Source organism: Eubalaena glacialis, chromosome 1 (genome assembly GCF_028564815.1).
Source record: "Eubalaena glacialis isolate mEubGla1 chromosome 1, mEubGla1.1.hap2.+ XY, whole genome shotgun sequence".
NCBI lineage: Eukaryota > Metazoa > Chordata > Mammalia > Artiodactyla > Balaenidae > Eubalaena > Eubalaena glacialis.
This window is the reverse complement of record NC_083716.1, coordinates 189,811,612-189,824,735: the sequence shown is the minus strand read 5'-3', so window position 1 is coordinate 189,824,735 and position 13,124 is coordinate 189,811,612.

The window sequence follows — 13,124 nt, the reverse complement described above, 5'->3', positions numbered from 1 at the left end:
AATTCAGTGTTCTTACCCCCAAACTGTCGACTGTCGCCTCCAAGTAACCCCTGAAACACTTGGGTAAAGTACCTAGGGCTATAGAGAGTCCAACCTGAAAATTAGCTCTGGGCTATATATATTTCAACTTTCTTCTAAACACAAAACAAATTTTTTAAAAGTGAGAAATATGTGAAATCTCAAAATTTATTTATTTTCAATATATTTGATATGTTTTCAGTCAAACCGCTGTGTATCTATCATACATACTGAATACTCATCAACCTATTTATAAATGTCTATTAATATGCAGTATTTGTATATAAACCTAAATTCTTAAATCCCACTCCTAGACTATTTTAAAAATAAAAGCAAAGAATTTTTTTAATTGAAGTGAAGAAAAACGGTATCCACCTTTGGTAAGAATTTAGAGAAAGAATAGAGTCTGTCACCTTTGTAAAGAGAGCGAGGAGAGGCGACATCTTCTCACTCTTGTTCTGATCATTTCAGCCTTTGGCAGCTGGTGTAGCATGGGCTGTCTGTCACATAGACTGTGATGTCACATAAAGCACACAGAGGAACCATGATTTCCTAGGGCCCACGGACAAGTGATCTCCAAAAGAGCTTCGTGGTGTTTAAGATGTAGGGATTGTACCCAGAAAAATACAAATCCATTGTTTGTTATTAGCATTATCTCACTGCTATAAGTAGTGATGACCAAAGCTGTGTCTTTATAAATTAAAATAAATAATACATTTGGAAACTTACGAGTTTTTTCTGATCATTTCATTATAATAAACAGCTGGCAGAAAGGGTGTATGAAACATCAAAAGATACCTCAGTTTAGCTGACTCACTTGTTGTCTTTTAATCAATTAAATGGTTTTTAGCACCGGTTGGAAGTAAAAAGGTAACATCACAACTTGCATAACTTTGGGAGGGAGGGATGAATAGGCAGAACATGGAGGATTTTTAGGGAAGTGAGACTATTCTGTATGATACTATAATGGTGGATACATGTCATTATAAATTTGTTCCAACCCATAGAATGTAGAACACCAAGAGTGAATACAAACTAATGTAAACTACGGATTTGGGGTGATAATGATATTTCAGTGTAGTTTCACCACTTGTAACAAGTGCACCATTGTTGATAAAGGAGGAGACTAACCATGTGTGGGGGCAGAGGTTTACGGGAAATCGCTGTACCTATTGTTCAATTTTGCTATGAATGTAAAACTGCTCTAAAAAACATAACTTTCAGGTGTTATATATTATATTTTATAAGTATAAATATGTTATAAATAAAATTTTATTTTCTGCTTTTATATTTGAACTATCAGATAGGCTTAATCAGATATTTGAAAGCCCCATGGAAGTTTCAGCAGGAAAAATGGGCAACACTGAAAAAAAATAGGATTGACTTTAGAAAAAGCTTTGTCTGGGATTTTCCTTGAAATAATCTACTGGGATAAAGGAGGGCAGGAGCAGGGGAGGAGCATGAGAGCTGAGGGTATCCTTTAAACAAGAAAAGCCGTGAATTGATAATTGTTGATGGCTAATTGATTATGGTATTCTTTATAATTTTGTGTATTTTGACATTTTCCATAATTAAATTCTTTTTTTAAATCAATAAGCCTAAATTCTAGGGTATTCAAAGGTCATACATTCTGTCCCAGCTTATGTGAAAAAATGAGAGTGAAAAATCAATGAAAAAATTCATCTTTTCTTACTTGATAATGTCTTCATTTAGAGAAGTGGCATTTTGCTGAGGACAGGTGCAAATCTTGACTTTAAATACTTAATAGTTATATGACATTAACATCTCTAGGACTTAGTTTTTTAATCTGAATAGTGGAAATAATAGTAGCTACAATGCATTGACTTATTCACCCAGTGATATATATTATATATAATATATATTCAATAACTGAAATTTATCCTAATGCTCCTATATGTCATTCAGCTTCCTACATAGCTTTTAACAAACTAACTTGTCTTCTTCCCCAATTAATTCACCAGACAGCTCTTGCCAAGGTCACCAAAGACCTCCATAAGGCTAAATCCAAGATTTTCAGCATTAGTTCACAGTAGCATTAGTTCACAGTAAACACTCTTTGAAATTCTCCCTAATTTCTTTGACTCTCTTGGTTTCCCTCCTACCTCTCTGACCATTTGGCTAAGTCTCTTTTTCTTGGCTTATCCTCCCCTACCTAGCCTAGAAATGTTGTTCCCAAGGCTCAGTCTTATGATCTGGTCTTACTCTAAATTCTTTCTCTATATGATGGCATTCACATCCATTGCCATAATGACTCTCAATTCATACCACCAACACAAATCATTCTCTGAAGTCCAAATTTATACATCCAATTGTCTATGGGACATCTCCACTTGGATATCTCAAAGGCACTTCAAAATCAAATATAAAAAGCCAAACTTGTGGTCTTTCATGTAAAACCTGAATGTTTATCTCAGAGAATGGCACCACCAGCTACCCAGCTTTTAAAGAATGAAATCTTGAAATGGTCTTTAAAACCTCCTTTCAACAGCAATCCAATCCTGTGAATTCTACCTCCTAAATACCTTTCAAGTGCATCCACTTCTTTCCACTTTTACTGCTTTAACCAAATCCCAGCTTTACCATCTGATACCCGGAATTAGCTTCCTGGTCAGTCTTACTCCCCCTCCCTAATCCACACCCCAAAGCATAGCTAGAGTTATCCTTTAAAAATAACATTCTGAGCAAATTGCTCTCCTGCTTAAAATCTTTCCATTTCTTCCACTGCTCTAAAAGACCAAAATCCTGAAACTGCCCACAAGCCTTTGCTTGATCTGGACTAACCACTCAGTCTCATCTGACACCATCTCACATCCTCTTGTTCACCGCTCCAGCCTCTCAGCCTTCTTCCCATTACTCCAATGTGTCATGCTCTTTCACACCCCTGGGTCTTTACATGTGTTCTTCCCTCAGTTCTGGAAGATCTTCAACAACCCACTCCCCCATGCTTAGTTAACTCCTACTTATCTTTCAGCACTGATCTCAAACGTCACTCAAAAGTCGGAAAGTTTTCCCTTATAACTAGACGAGGTTACGATTTGAATTATATACTTCTGTAATTTTAAAATTATTATCTATCCCCCCCTGATTGTAAGCTTCATGAAGTCAGGTACTTGGAGGTTTTTGTTAAGGTTTTTATTAAATTGAACTTTGTTATCTTGAGATGCTTGTAGATTCACAAGAAGTAAAAAATGCAGAGAGATGCTATATGCCCCTTACCTGGCTTTCCCCAAATGGTACCATCTTGCCAAACTATATAGTACAATGTCACAACCAGGATACTGAATATTGATACATCAAGATACAGGATATTTCTATTTTCACAAGGATCTCTCCTGTTGCCTTTTTATAACCACGCCCACTTCCCCTTGTTGCAACCACCTTCTTAACCCCTGACAACCACTAATCTGTTCTCCATTTCTATAATTTTGTAGATACATATGTAATACAACATATCAGAAGGCTGTATTAATGGAATAACGCAGTGTTAATATTTGGGGATTGGCTTTTTCACTCAGCATAATTTTCTGGAGATTCATCCAGGCTTTTGCAGGTATCAATAGTTCATTCCTTTTTATTGCTAAGTAATAAATATTCCATGGTATGGATGCATCACAGTTTGGTTAAACATACCTCCATGGAAGAACATCTGGGTTGTTTCCAGTTTGGGATACTACAAATAAAACTGCTATTAATATCGATTCACAGGTTTTTGTATTAATATACATCATCTGTTTCCTGGGGAAAATGCCCAGGATTGCAGTTACTTGGTCATATGGTTGTTGCATGGTTACTTTTTAAAGAAACTGCCAAAGTGTTTTCCAGAGTGGCTGTACCATTTTAAAATCCCACCAGCAACATATAAGTGATTCAGTTTCTCCACATCCCTACCAACATTTGGTGTGGTCACAATTTTTCATTTTAACCATTCCAAGGACTTCCCTGGTGGTGCAGTGGTTAAGAATCCACCTATCAATGGGACACGGGTTTGATCCCTGGTCTGGGAAGATCCCACATGCCACGGAGTATGTGTGCCACAACTACTGAGCCTGTGCTCTAGAGCCTGCGCACCACAACTACTGAAGGCCACGCGTCCTAGAGCCCATGCACTGCGAATACTGAGCCTGCGTGCTGCAACTATGGAAGCCCCGCACTTAGAGCCCATGCTCCACAAGAGAAGCCCCCAATCGCCACAACTAGAGAAAGGCCGCGCGCAGCAATGAAGACCCAACACAGCCAAAAAATAATAAAAAATAAAATAAAATAAGGTATGGAAACAATTTTCTAAAAACAAAGCAAAACAAAACAAAACAAGCAAAAAAACCCCATTCCGATAGGTATGTAGTGATATCTGGCTGTGATTTTAAGTTGCACTTCTCTGATGGCTAATGATGTTGAACATCTTATCCTGTGCTTATTTGCCATATGTGTATCCTTTTCGGTAAAATATCTCTTCATGTCTTTTGTCCATTTTCTAATTAGATGGATTTTTAACTATTGAGTTTTGAGAGGTTTTTAATATGTTGTATATACTAGTCTTTTTTTTGGATATGTGGTTTGCAAATATTTTCTTCCACTCTGTAGCTTATCTTTTCATCCTCTTAACAAGGGCTTTCATAGAGCAGAATTTTTATTTTTGATTAAGTCCAATTTATAAGTTTTTCCTTTTATGGATCACAAGTTTGGTGTCAAGTCTAAGAACTTTTTGCCTAGCCCTGGAGCCCAAACATGTCCTCCTATTTTTTTCTAGACGTTTTATACTTTTACATTTAAGTGTATACTCCATTTTGAGTTAATTTTTGTTGAAGGTATGAGATTACATCAAGGTTCTTTTTTTTTTTTCTTTCCCTACAGAAATCCAGATGTCCAATTGCTCCAGCAGCATTTGTTGAAAGGCTATCTTTCCTTCATTGAATTGCTTTTGAACTTGTGTTAAAAATTAGAGTGTTTGCATGAGTATAGTACTGGGTTCTCTATTCTGTTCCATTGATCAATGTGTATACCTCTCTGCCAATATTACACAGTCTTGATCACTGTAGCTGTATAATGTCTTTTAGCTATGCCATAAATACTACTATAGCTAGTAGTTTATATAAAGTATACTTTATTCTTCTTTTTCAAAATTGTTGTAGCTATTCTTGTTCTTTGCCTTTCCATATACATTTTAGAATAATCTTATCTATATCTATAAAAATTCTTGCTGAAATTTTGATAGGAATTGCATTAAACTTGTATATTAACTTGGGGAAAATTGACATCTTTACTATGGTGAGTTTTCAATTCACGAAGACAGTATATTTCTCCATTTATTTAGATCTTTGATTTCTTTCATCAGCATTCTATAGTTTTTGGCATATAAGTCCTATACATGTTTTGTTACATTTACAACTAAGTATTTCTCCTCTATCTCCCTCCCTCTCTCTCTCTCTCCCCACCCTGGAGTGATTGTAACTAATATTGTATTTTTAATTTTGGTGACCAAGTGTTCATTGCTAGTATGTAGAAAAATAATTGACTTTACTATATGTATGTGGTATCCTGCAACCTTCCTGATACTATATGTATCTGGTATCCTGCAACCTTCCTGAACTCACTTATTAATTATAGATTTTTGTAGATTCCTAGGAACTTTCTATGTAGACAATAGTGCTGTCTGCAAAAGGAACACTTTTATTTCTTCCTCTCTGATATGTATACCTTTAATTTCCTTTTTTTGATTTATTGCTCTGGCTAGAAATTGCAGCAATATGTTGAAGAAATAGTGAGAATGCACATCCTTGCCTTGTTACCAATCTTAGCAGGAAAGCATTTAGTCCTTCACCATTAAGTATAATGTTAGCCATAGGTTTTTTTTTTATGGCTGGTCTTTATCAAGTTGAGAACGTTTTCTCTTTTTCTTATTTTTCTGGGGGTATGCTAAATGGGTGTTAAATTTTGTCATAATTTACCATTTCAAATGAACTATAGAAACCTTTATGCCTTGGCTCAACATTTGAAAATCAATCAGTAAAGTCCACCATTTTATCACGCAAAAGTAGCTAATATTACCCTCACCCATTTATGATATAATTGTTTTAAATTGTTTCTCTACATATATTTAGAAGCATATCAGATTTTGATATAATTTTGTCTTCGACCATGAAATATGATATAGAAACTCAAGAGGAGAAGGAAAGTTTATTGTATTCACTCATATTTTTATCATATTCTTTTTTCCTGAGGTTTCTTCTTTTATCATTTTGTTTCTGTTCAGAGAAATTATTTTAAGTCAATCTTTTAGGGTAGTTGTTGGCCAAAAATTCTTAGTTTTCCTTCATCTGAGAATGTCTTGATTTTCTCTTAATTCCTAGAGGATGTTTTTGGTGGGTATGGGATTTGAGGTTGACAGTTTTTCTCTTTCAGCTTTTGAAAAATATGATGCCATGTTCTTCTGGCCTCCATCACTTGTAAAGAAAAATCTGTTGTCATTCAAATTGCTTTCCTTTTATAGTGACGGTGTTTTCTCTGTCTGCTTTCAAGGATTTTTCTTTGCCTTTAGTTTTCAGAAGATTAATTATGATGTGTCCTGGTGGGTATTTCTTTCAGTTTATCCTACTTGAGATCCATTCAAATAGTATGTATGTAGTACTAAGCATAACCCAATAGTCCTAAGAAGCCCAATATTTATTAAGAGCATTTGTTAAGAGCATTAGTTCTAAGTCTACTTTGGGTTGCATTGTATGAGGTTCTATAAATTACAATAAAATTCTAACACTAATAAAAAAACTTTTTTGTTGTTTGGAATATCTGCATGTTCATTAACTATGAATTATATTATACAATTTAACACTTTATTGTTTAAAGTAAAGATAATTCAAGGGACTATCCTATAGACTGGGGGAGGATTAGAATACTCCATGCTATAGACTGAGGGAAGACTGGTACACCCTGTGCTATGGGCTAGGAGAGACCTAGTACACTCTGTGCTACAGAATCAGGAGAGGCTGGTACATTCTGTGTTACAGGGGAGGACTAACATATCCTGTGCTGTCAACATATATTTTACAAAAGCAGAGAAGTTTCTGAAGTATGTACAGAATGACTAAAAGGTTTTTCCTGGTCAATTTAGAATAACAAAATAATAATATTAGTAGTATAGCACTTTACAGTTTTAGAAAACACATTTTCATACAATTCAGTTGTAGAGCCATTGATTAGGGCAGATTATACCAAGTTAACAGATAATAAAAGAGAATGACTTTAATTGCTCCAGGTTCCTCTGACCAAAGTATTGCAATGGGAAGACCAATCGTTGACTGGTCTGAGTGGAGTTGAGCCTCAACTTGACCATGAATTTGCAATGTCAAGGAGCCATACACTTGTGGCATTTGGCCAGCTTGTTGTATTATTTGTGAACAAGGTCCACAGCTGTCCATCCTTGCTGAATGGAAAGAGATCACAGAATTGAATTCTAGTGAGTTCCCAATTTCTTAACTCTACTGAAAAGGAAATTTACTTAAGTAAAGTTTCAATGAATCCTTCTTTTGTCTGGAATTAATGAGAATTGTAGAATATATTAGTACTTATTGAAAAAAAAAAGAGTCTTCTTGAAATACAAATAAGTGCTTAACCTATTCCAAGGATATGGACTATATAGTGAGAAAATTTCATCCCTAAGCTACTTCATCATTTGGAAATGTACATCAATTTTTTATTTAAATCAAGTGCCCACTATAAGCTAGGTGCTATCACTGTAACTTCTTCAATATTTGCAACTTCATCCTATTGTAATAATAATTGCAACAACTTTCAAAGAAACAAAAAAGTTTATAAACATTCTATTGCTAATTCTTTCAACTTTCTTGTGAGGACAGTTAACAGTTTACCCATACAGATACAGTTATCCAAGGACTCTATACCTTGACAGAACAGAAAAGAGTATCAATTATTTCCTTAAATATCAGCTTGATTAATATTTTTAAAGTATAAAGGTTTTTTGGGACTTCCCTGGTGGTCCAGTGGTTAAGACTCTGTGCTTCCAATGCAGGGGGCACAGGTTCAATCCCTGGTTGGGGAACTAAGATCTCACATGCTGCGTGGCGCGGCTAAAAAGAAAAAAAAAGGAATAAAGGTCTTTTGAAAATCACTTATAAAACACATTCACTGCCTAAAGGAATGTGTGTGTGTGTGTATGTGCGTGTGTAGCTTGATGAAAACTAAAAAAAAAAAATAGGCTGCACGTTGGGGAAGGAAGTTTTTGAAATATGATTTTAGGGCTCTGTCTTATAACAAAAAGAATACACAATTGGTATCTGTAGACAACTTTTTTTCTAGTGATTTCTAGGAAATTGTTTTCTTTAAACTTTGATATTTATTGTTAATTAATGTTATCATTGTAGGTAGATGCTAGTGAGGAAGAGTTTTTGTACTTCTTCTTACAGCTGCTATTTACTTCAGTAGGACCAGGAGCAGTCGTGTTGGGAGATCCTTAGAAAACCCTGCCCTTGGTCATTTGCCCACCTCTCCTAAGAAAGACCTCCATGGTTCAGACATTTTAAAACAGGGGAAAATCTAACCAGCAGAAGACTGAGAGAGCAATGCAGATATGTCTGGTTATTACATGGTGGTGTTACTTTGAATGCAAGATCCATGGGGGCAGGGATTTTTGACTGTTTTGTTTATCATCATATCCCCAGCACCTAGCACAGTGCCTGACATGTAGTAGATGATCAATAAATAGTTGTTGCATATTTGTGACCACCTAGAGGGGTGGGATAGGGAGGGCGGGATGGAGACGCAAGAGGGAGGAGATATGGGGATATATGTATATGTATAACTGATTCACTTTGTTATACAGCAGAAACTAACACACCATTGTAAAGCAGTTATACTCCAATAAAGATGTTAAAAAAAAAATAGTTATTGCATAAAAAGTAGAGTCTTCAGGGGAGCCCCTGAGTGTGAAAAAAAGTTCTTTTTATGCGTTGAAGAAATACTGAGAAAAACTGCTAATGATATCCCCAAAGCAAGATCAGTCATATTTAAGATATGCTTATGTGTCATAAAACTGAAGATGAGCAATTATTATACCAGAATTGTTAAAGGGGAAAGGGAGAATGCTATAAATTATACACAGCAAGCTGTATGCCAATCCTGGGGAAAACATAGGGAACTTTTTGTTTGTGAGCACTTATAAAAGCTTGCATTTGCTTTTATAAAAGGTATATATAAACAAATCTCTAGTGGTGAGACATTAGCTGTCTTCATTTACCCCCCAGAGTTCATGAAGTTGCATTAGCAGTAATTACAACTATTATTAAGTAGATTCACAAATTTAGTAGAATAACTGAACCGTGGAAAGAGGGGAGGGGGAACTCCTTGCAAGCAATGAAAGCAATTTCCTCTCCTGCTGGTATGATATACAAATGGGAAGAGTGGGTGAAAACATAAGAGCAATAGTAAATTGCACTATTTGTGTGCTTTTTATTTAACTTTGAAGAATTCATCACTCTGTAGACAAGAAGCACTAACAAAATCAGGTCATTGTGTTTATACTTTACACTGAACACTGTTTATACTGATAGAATTAGACTCTCAAAAAATATACCTACAACATTAGTTGCCATTTCAGCTTTTATTACATAATCTACATGGTTGTAACACAGCTTGACCTGCTATCAGAAACACTCCACAAGGACAATTATTAAAAAATCTGACTGTAAATTATAGGCTAGACAGTCTGGGTCCATCAGGAGAGATAAACCACACAATAACTTGGGCCGGAAAAGCTTGATATAAAAGTTTATTAACCATAATAGGATTGGAGTAATGAGGGATTGGTAAGAAAGGAAGAAGTAAACAACATAGGAATAGCAGATACAAAGATCAGCCACCACCCCTGGGGATGAGTGTTCAGGGAAGAAGACTCCCAGGGTTGAAATCTGGATCTTGTTGCAGAGCGAAGCTATGGCTCACTGAATGGCAGAGATATGGAAGAACTTGCTGGAAATCCACCCTCTAGGATGCCAGGCAAAACTGTTGACAGGGAGGTGTCTCACCATAGGCACTCTGCTATAAAACCACCCCAGGGCATTATCCAGGAAAGCTGCTCCCACTGGGCGCTATAGGAGCCAAGTGCTGAAGAAGCCTGGCTCCCAGCACTAGGTGGTGGAGAAGCTGTGAGCACTGTAGGAGGCTGTCTGAACTGCAGGAGCCTGCCTCGAGAGCACACCAAGCCGGTGGAAATGCTCCTTCCTCCTGAAAGGGCTCTCCAACACACAGCGCCTCCTACTGACAAAGCTCAACATCACACCGGCTGTTGAAGGAAAGATATTTAAATGGCCCATCTTCCTTTTCATAGACACAATGAAGAGTGGATTTGGAGCTGAGACAATGAATGGATAATTGGCACATAAGCCATTATTCTTTCATATCTGAGTGAAAGCAAAATACTGAATACTCTTGCTGGTTGTTTGATCAGCTTTTTAATTTTGAAATAATTCTGGTAGAAAATTATTCAGAGGGACTTCCCTAGTGGTGCAGTGGTTAGGACTCCACGCTTCCACTGCCAGGGGCACAGGTTCAATCCCTAGTTGGGGAACTAAGATCCTGCAAGTTGTGTGGTGTTGCAAAAAAAAAAAAGAAAGAATAAAGAAAGGAAGGAAGGAAGGAAGGAGGAAGGAAGGAAGAAAATTATTCAGAAATTAAAAAGGGTACTCATGTTTTCTGCTGCGTAGGGTCCTATGTGGATCCTGTTTCAGACCTAATATTCCCTGCTGTCACCCTCATGCACTGTCAGACATGGCTACAGATGTACGTTGTTCATTTGCTGGAGCATGAACTGTGATCTGCAGTAGGTACCATTAAGCTGGCACAACATGCATCAATGTTTTTCCCTTCCTTCCCCCCTCCCTCCCTTCCTTCTAACAAGCAATTTTTGAATGCCTGTTATGGGGTACACACTAGTATAGATAAACAACATAGTAAAAATCTCTGCCCTCATGGGGAGCCCAAGTTTTGACGGGAAAAGCAACAAAATAAAATATATAATTTTGGTGATAATTAGGGATATGCAGTAAATAAAACAGGAAAGGTAGATATAAGTGTTAGGGATGGGAGCAGTTTGAAATAAGGTGGTCAGGGAAGGCTTCACTAAGATAGTAAATCTCAGTTTAATCTGAGAGTATCTCTTGACTTAAACTACTAGAATATTCTATTGAATTTTCACTGCCAATTTATCCACAGTAATGCCAATTACAAGCTCTGACTTTAGCTTTTCACTTCTTGAGGTGGCTGGAGGATCAAATCTCCACAGACCTTAAACTAATTTATATTCCAAAATGTATAATTTTGTGTTTTGCCAACAGATTTGTTTAATCCAGGATTTGACAGCAAATAATTTTTATGTCTTTTAAAACAAATAACCTCAAAGAATTAAAGATATTAATGGGATAAATAGTAAATTTATTATTTTTATTAAAGTATATCAATACCTAGAAACAATAAGGGGCACGTTATAAATATGGATACAAAACGGTAAGTCAAAGTTTCACTTGAAGTAGAAAAGCTTAACTATAAGCTTTTTTTAAAGTATATCAAAGGAAACGAACCATAAATGTGTTAATCATAAAATGCCATTGTATGTATCACAAGAATATAAAACTTTAAAATCTTCTGGTTTAAATTCTTAAATAGCTACAGGGTGACTAAATATGTTCAGGATGCTTTGGGCAGAAAAAGCAACTAGTTAAAGTCACCTGGCAAAATCAATTAATTCACTGTGCTACATTTGTTTGTTTTTTTAATGTATTGTGGTTTTGCTTATAAAGGTGCTAATTCATTGAGTTAATTCATTGGGTAAGGTTTTAAGACAATACTCTGATTTATACTTGTTACATTCCAGAATCTTTGGAGAAATTACCTTTGAGGGGGACTTTCTAAAATAGGAAAATCTATTTTAAAATAGAGGCCAAAAATCCTTGAAATACTTTTTCCACTCCCTTGAAACAGATGTATATTTGACATCTGTTTATAATATGAGACAGAGAATCATAATGATAAAGTTCCTTTTTATAAATAACTAGGTATGACACAGTGACATATCCATGAGAAGCCCAATAAACATGCTCCATGTATGACCCATCATTGCCTTACATAGTACCCCTAATTTAAAAGACTGAATTACTTCACTGATTTATTTTACATACAGCAAACTATTATCATTTAAGAGAAAACAAAATTGATGCTCAAAGCACTTCTGTAGATGATACAGAAGATACATGTTTGCACCGTAACCAGATCACTACAGGAAAAAACTACGCAAACTACAGACAAAAATAATAAACTATCCATAAGGAATAAGTTCAATTTAAGGCTTCATATTTACAACATTTAATGGCTGAAAACTAAATAGCAATAACAAAGGAAAATGTATTTAAATAAATGCTTTCATGTGAATGGAAAAGGTTCACCCAGCAAACCCTCAGCAATATTGACCATAAAGACAGTATTATACACCAGTCTCATATTCAAGAGGATTCTGTCTGCCTTGTTGGGCTTCAAACAGCTCACAGAAGGTTGATTACATTTATGCTGCTTCTTAATAGAAGCAAAGTTCATAGCTTTGCATATGATGGCATCTTGTCAGGCTATAAGCAATCCTGAAACATAATTTGCATTTATCACCTCCACTTTTTGCTCCTGGCAGCATAAGAAAGCCTGCTTTCTCAAATGCACAGATGTGCTCAGTGTGCACTTTCCAAATTATGTATAGGAAAATGCTTGCTCTCTATAATGTGTAACTAAGAAGAGCTCAGGACTTTCTTAATAAAATCTAGAGGGCAATGATATTTTCTAAAAGTCTTGAAAGTCTACTTGAAAGCTATTAAATAAATTCTATCTTAATTATTATAATTAATTTTAAGTACATTTTATTTTGAATAATTAAAAGAATATCTTTAAGCAAATTCATAACGTACAGAGTTCAGCCTTGCCAGTATGGAGACTTAATAAAAAAAAAAACCTAATCAAAGCCTCTGGCCAGAAATAAAATTGTAAATGATTTTGGGCTTTTTAAAAATGTATGTAAAATTTCTTACAAAACCATAACT